The sequence below is a fragment of the Rhipicephalus microplus genome, unplaced genomic scaffold (assembly GCF_043290135.1).
Source record: "Rhipicephalus microplus isolate Deutch F79 unplaced genomic scaffold, USDA_Rmic scaffold_230, whole genome shotgun sequence".
Classification (NCBI taxonomy): Eukaryota; Metazoa; Arthropoda; class Arachnida; order Ixodida; family Ixodidae; genus Rhipicephalus; species Rhipicephalus microplus.
In genome coordinates this window covers 186,921-192,427 of record NW_027464801.1, presented here as the reverse complement: position 1 = coordinate 192,427, position 5,507 = coordinate 186,921, and the positions used below count along the sequence as shown (strand labels likewise).

Genomic DNA, 5,507 nt, shown 5'->3' with positions numbered 1-5,507 from the left:
CTCCTCCGCATAAAAAGGGGGACCCCCGCTTTTTGTTCCACGAAATCGCACAAGCTTTTTTCGCATCCACGGTTTGCCACCGCACACCAAAATGCCGATCCGGCTGCCTACTTTAGCCAACAGGTGGAGCCAGGCGCGCCGTACTTGCGCGGCACTTCCCACGTCCACCGAAGTCGGTGCCAAGGACCACTTTCGGCGCCGGAGCCGCGTACGAGCCTACTCGAGGCGGAAGAACGAAGCCAGCAAGGGCCTGGCCGCAAGTGCGTTCAATTGTCGGGACGTCCAAGTCCCTCGTTCTTCCGTGCTTCCTCTTTCGGCAAGTCGTTGCGGCACCTTCCCAAAGCGCGCAGACCCGCTAATCGCGACGAGCGCGACGTGGCCGTGCCGCCTTTCCCTCGGCAGCAAGCAAAACGCCTGGCAACGTCGACGCTCCCCTAACCGCGATCTCGCACCGTGTTTCGTGTGGCGAATTCAAAAGCCGGCCGGCGCTGCTGCAACCATTACGGTCGGTACGCATACGCCGCGGAGGGCGGGACGGTCATCGGAGCGTGCGGTTCCTCCATCGAGTACTGCGCACCTCGGCCGTCGCATCGCCGTGCCATGACCGGCCGCGCGTCAACGCGAACCGGTGCCAGCGAGATCCCTCGCCTGCAAGAACCGACCGGCAGCCTCCGTCACCCGAGGACGCGGAGGCGCTTGCCGCGGACGGCGGGACGGTATGCACTGGTGCACAGCGGACCCGTCACATCGCCAGTTCCTTGACCGACCGCCGACGCTTGTGCCGTTCCTCTCGTACTTGGCAGTCGCCGCGCGATTGTCGGGTCTCGTTCTTGCACGCTCGAACGGTCGGGAGGGCACTCGGCTGGCGTTTCGGGAACGCGCAGCCTCGCCTTCTACCGACGTAACCACGACTCGCCGTTCGCGCTCCGCCGCTCCTGTTTACAGTACTAGGCGGTCCCGCAGCGGTCGGGTCGCGCATTTCGAGCGCTTCGAGCCACGGTGCAGTGGCGGGTCGAAAGCCGACCTATGAGTGCGTTGCGCCGTTTGTACCCGCGTCCGCCACCTGGCCGACCGTCCAAGGTCGCGGTGTTGGCGTCCGCTGGGCGCAACAATTTGTCACGGGGTGCCGCTCCACATTCAGGCAGCCCCGTGGGGAAAAGCCGACCCCGCGTCCAAACGGGGTCAGCGGCAGAAAGTGTCGGGCGCAGACGCAGCTGAGGCGCTCACCCTTCACAATCCGTTAATGATCCTTCCGCAGGTTCACCTACGGAAACCTTGTTACGACTTTTACTTCCTCTAAATGATCAAGTTTGGTCATCTTTCCAACAGACCGGCGCAACCGAAAGGCCGCGCCGGACATCGGTCCGAAGACCTCACTAAATCATTCAATCGGTAGTAGCGACGGGCGGTGTGTACAAAGGGCAGGGACGTAATCAACGCGAGCTTATGACTCGCGCTTACTGGGAATTCCTCGTTCAAGGGGAACAATTGCAAGCCCCTATCCCAATCACGAAAGAAGTTCCACGGGTTACCCAGTCTTTTCAGACAGGGATAAAGACACGCTGCTTCCTTCAGTGTAGCGCGCGTGCGGCCCCGGACATCTAAGGGCATCACAGACCTGTTATTGCTCTGTTTCGTGCGGCTAGGAGCCGCTTGTCCCTCTAAGAAGGTTGTAAGGTGCTGGGAACCCCGCACCTATTTAATAGGCTAGAGTCTCGTTCGTTATCGGAATTAACCAGACAAATCGCTCCACCAACTAAGAACGGCCATGCACCACCATCCACCGAATCAAGAAAGAGCTCTCAATCTGTCAATCCTCCCAGTGTCCGGGCCGGGTAAGTTTTCCCGTGTTGAGTCAAATTAAGCCGCAGGCTCCACTCCTGGTGGTGCCCTTCCGTCAATTCCTTTAAGTTTCAGCTTTGCAACCATACTTCCCCCGGAACCCAAATACTTTGGTTTCCCGGAAGCTGCCCGCCGAGTCATTTGAGTAACTCAGGCGGATCGCTGGTTGGCATCGTTTATGGTCAGAACTAGGGCGGTATCTGATCGCCTTCGAACCTCTGACTTTCGTTCTTGATCAATGAAAACATTCTTGGCAAATGCTTTCGCAGTAGTTCGTCTTGCGACGGTCCAAGAATTTCACCTCTAGCGCCGCAATACGAATGCCCCCGTCCGTCCCTCTTAATCATTACCTCGTATTCCAAAAACCAACAGAACAGAAACGAGGTCTTGTTCTATTATTCCATGCAAGTTTATTCAGGCGACTCGCCTGCGTTGAGCACTCTAATTTTTTCAAAGTAAAAGCACCGGCCATCTCGAGGCACACAATGAAGTGCACCAAGAAAGAACCGGCATGATGTTCAGTCCGAGCCGTCGCATCGGGTAGATGCACTACTCGTCTGGAACTGAGATCCAACTACGAGCTTTTTAACCGCAGCAGCTTTAGTATACGCTATTGGAGCTGGAATTACCGCGGCTGCTGGCACCAGACTTGCCCTCCAATTGATCCTCGTTAAAGGATTTAGAGTGTACTCATTTCAATTACGGGGCCTCAAAAGAGTCCCGTATTGTTATTTTTCGTCACTACCTCCCCGTGCCGGGAGTGGGTAATTTGCGCGCCTGCTGCCTTCCTTGGATGTGGTAGCCGTTTCTCAGGCTCCCTCTCCGGAATCGAACCCTGATTCTCCGTTACCCGTAACAACCATGGTAAGCAAGTAACCTACCATCGAAAGTTGATAAGGCAGACACTTGAAAGAAACGTCGCCGGCTCGTGGCCATGCGATCAGCACAAAGTTATCCAGAGTCACCACACAATACGGGCCGAAACCCGATCGATCTTGGTCTAATAAAAGCACCCGTTACCCAAAGGGCTCCAGGCTCACTGCATGTATTAGCTCTAGAATTGCCACAGTTATCCAAGTAGGAAGAAACGATCTAAGGAACCATAACTGATTTAATGAGCCATTCGCGGTTTCGCCTTATTTCGGCATGTACTTAGACATGCATGGCTTAATCTTTGAGACAAGCATATGATTACTGGCAGGATCAACCAGGTAATCGTTCGACTGCGCGTCCGTCCTCGCCTTCGGCGGGCCGGACGCAGTCTGTGTGCGGCGGAGGCCACCTTCAGGCGCCCCAACACGCTTATTTTGCACTCCGAGATGACGGCGTTCGAGCTCGCTACGGCACAACCTTCCCGAAAGACGAGTGGGAGCCGTGCGGCAAGAAGCACGTTCATGCTCGCTCTTTTTCGTTGCATCGACTCGGTCGCGCCGTGCGGGTTGCCCAAGCCCGCTGCACTGTCGGTGGACCGGCCGGAACTAGCAACGGAGCCGAGACTGCAAAGCCGCCAGACGACGGGTCACGCCCGCGTCTTCGGCGCTTTCGCATCTGAATCGCCCGAGGACGACACGGAACACACCTCGATATCGTGGTAAAACGGCACCGTCCGACAACCAGCCCCTAACGCATCAAGCGGATGAGGCTGCAGACGACTGCCGTGGATTCCCCTGGAGCAGACCCGAGGACACGCTTGACGAGGCCGAAGCCCGCCGCATATCAGACACCCGGTCGCTTTCGCGTACGCCGCTCACGAGAACCCCCACATAATAGCAGCGATAAGTACCCAGACCTCCTTGGGCACTAATACGAGCGTACTCGAGAAAATTTCACCGCGGGTGTGCCCCGAAACGTGTGGCACGTTGAGCGTGCCACAAGTCTACGTCGCTCTCAAACCCGCCGAGGTCGTAGAATTTGCGACCCTACTCACGAAATTCCCACCGAGGATACGGCCGCAAACGTACCGCACCTTGGGTAGGCCACGAGTTTGTGCAACACTACGCTGACGGCACAGCACCGAGGTCGTGCGCGCACGCACGGGAAAATTCCGCCGCGGTTTCTGCCGAAAACGTGAGGCACCACGACTCTCCGCAAGTTCGCGTCGACTGCGAAAGACCGAAGTCGTGAACGACGTGTCCGCTACTCGCCGCCGACACGCTGGACACCAAACGTACAACGACTCGACGGCGTCGTAGAGGCCCACGACGCGGTTTTCCTTAACGACGTCTCGGCGTGGCACCGACAGGTTAGAACGGCCGACCAACGTTCCCTGTCCGCCGTTCGGCTCAGTCGAAGGGCTCGGCGACTTCGGCAACGCTGCGAAGCCGCACGGTGACGCACGCCATGTCCCCATTTTTTTTTTTTTTTCTTTCTGCGTCTGCCGGGGTGCCCCTATAATAGCAGCGATAAGCACCCAGACCGCCGTGGGTCGCTCGCCCCGGCTGACGTGGTTTTTCGTACTCCTGCGGCGGTCGCCGTCAAGCACGTCCAAATACGCTACTTTCGTGGGCGCATTCACGCTCTTTCGCTTCGCCGGAGTGCCAGCACTCACTCTGCCAAAAACGGCGAACATCCGAGCGGCGGTTCCCACTTTTGCGTCGGCGTCGCAAACCCCGCCCCGGCAGACGAGGTTTGCCGTACTCGTGCGACGGTGGCCGGCGGGCACGTCGAAAGACGCCGATATCGTGCGCGAATTGGCGCACCTTGGCTTCACCGGAGTGCCGCCACTGACTCCTCCAAAAACGGCGAAGATCCGAGCGGCGCTTCCCACTTTCGCATCGGCGTCCCGAACTCCGCCCCGGCTGACGCGGTTTACCGTACTCGTGCGACGGTCGCCGGCGAGCACGTGGAAAGACGCCGATATCGTGCCCGAATCGGCTCCGTTCGGCTTCGCCGGAGTGCCAGCACTGGCTCGGCGAAAGACGACGAACATCCGAGCGACGGTTCTCACTATTGCGTACGCGTCGCAAACCCCGCCCCGGCAGACGCACTTTGCCGTACTCGTGCGACGGTCGCCGGCGAGCACGTAGAAAGACGCCGATATCGTGCCGGAATCGGCCCCGTTTGGCTTCGCCGGAGTGCCAGCACTCACTCGGCCACAAACGGCGAACATCCGAGCGGCGGTTCCCACTTAGCCGTCGGCGTCCCGAACTCCGCCCCGGCAGACGCGGTTGCCGAGCTCGTGCGACTAGCGACCGCGAAGCCGTCTCGCGACGCCGCTTTCGTGCGCGGCTCCCACTGCGACCTGGGTCACCCGAGGTCGACGAGCAAGAAAGAATGTCGAAAAAAAATTTTTTTTTTTTTGCGTCTGCCGGGGTGCCCCTATAATAGCAGCGATAAGCACCCAGACCGCCATGGGTCGCTCGCCCCGGCTGACGTGGTTTTTCGTTTTCCTGCGGTGGTCGTCGTCAAGCACGTCCAAACACGCCACTTTCGTGGGCGCATTCGCGCTCTTTCGCTTCGCCGGAGTGCCAGCACTCACTCTGCCAAAAACGGCGAACATCCTAGTGGCGGTTCCCACTTTTGCGTCGGCGTCGCCAACCCCGCCCCGGCATACGCGGTTTGCCGTACTCGTGCGGCGGTGGCCGGCGGGCACGTCGAAAGACACCGATATCGTGCGCGAGTCGATGCTTCTTGGTCTCGCAGGAGGGCCGCCACTCACTCCTGCA

At 58.9% G+C, this 5,507-nt stretch overlaps 1 non-coding gene across 1 annotated transcript; it reads right to left on the bottom strand.

Moving 5' to 3' along the window:
• Positions 1-1,241: 1,241 nt before the first annotated feature.
• LOC142792635 (small subunit ribosomal RNA) lies at positions 1,242-3,056 on the bottom strand. Its single transcript, XR_012891088.1, has one exon. It is a non-coding gene; the product is annotated as a small subunit ribosomal RNA (ribosomal RNA).
• Positions 3,057-5,507: the final 2,451 nt, after the last annotated feature.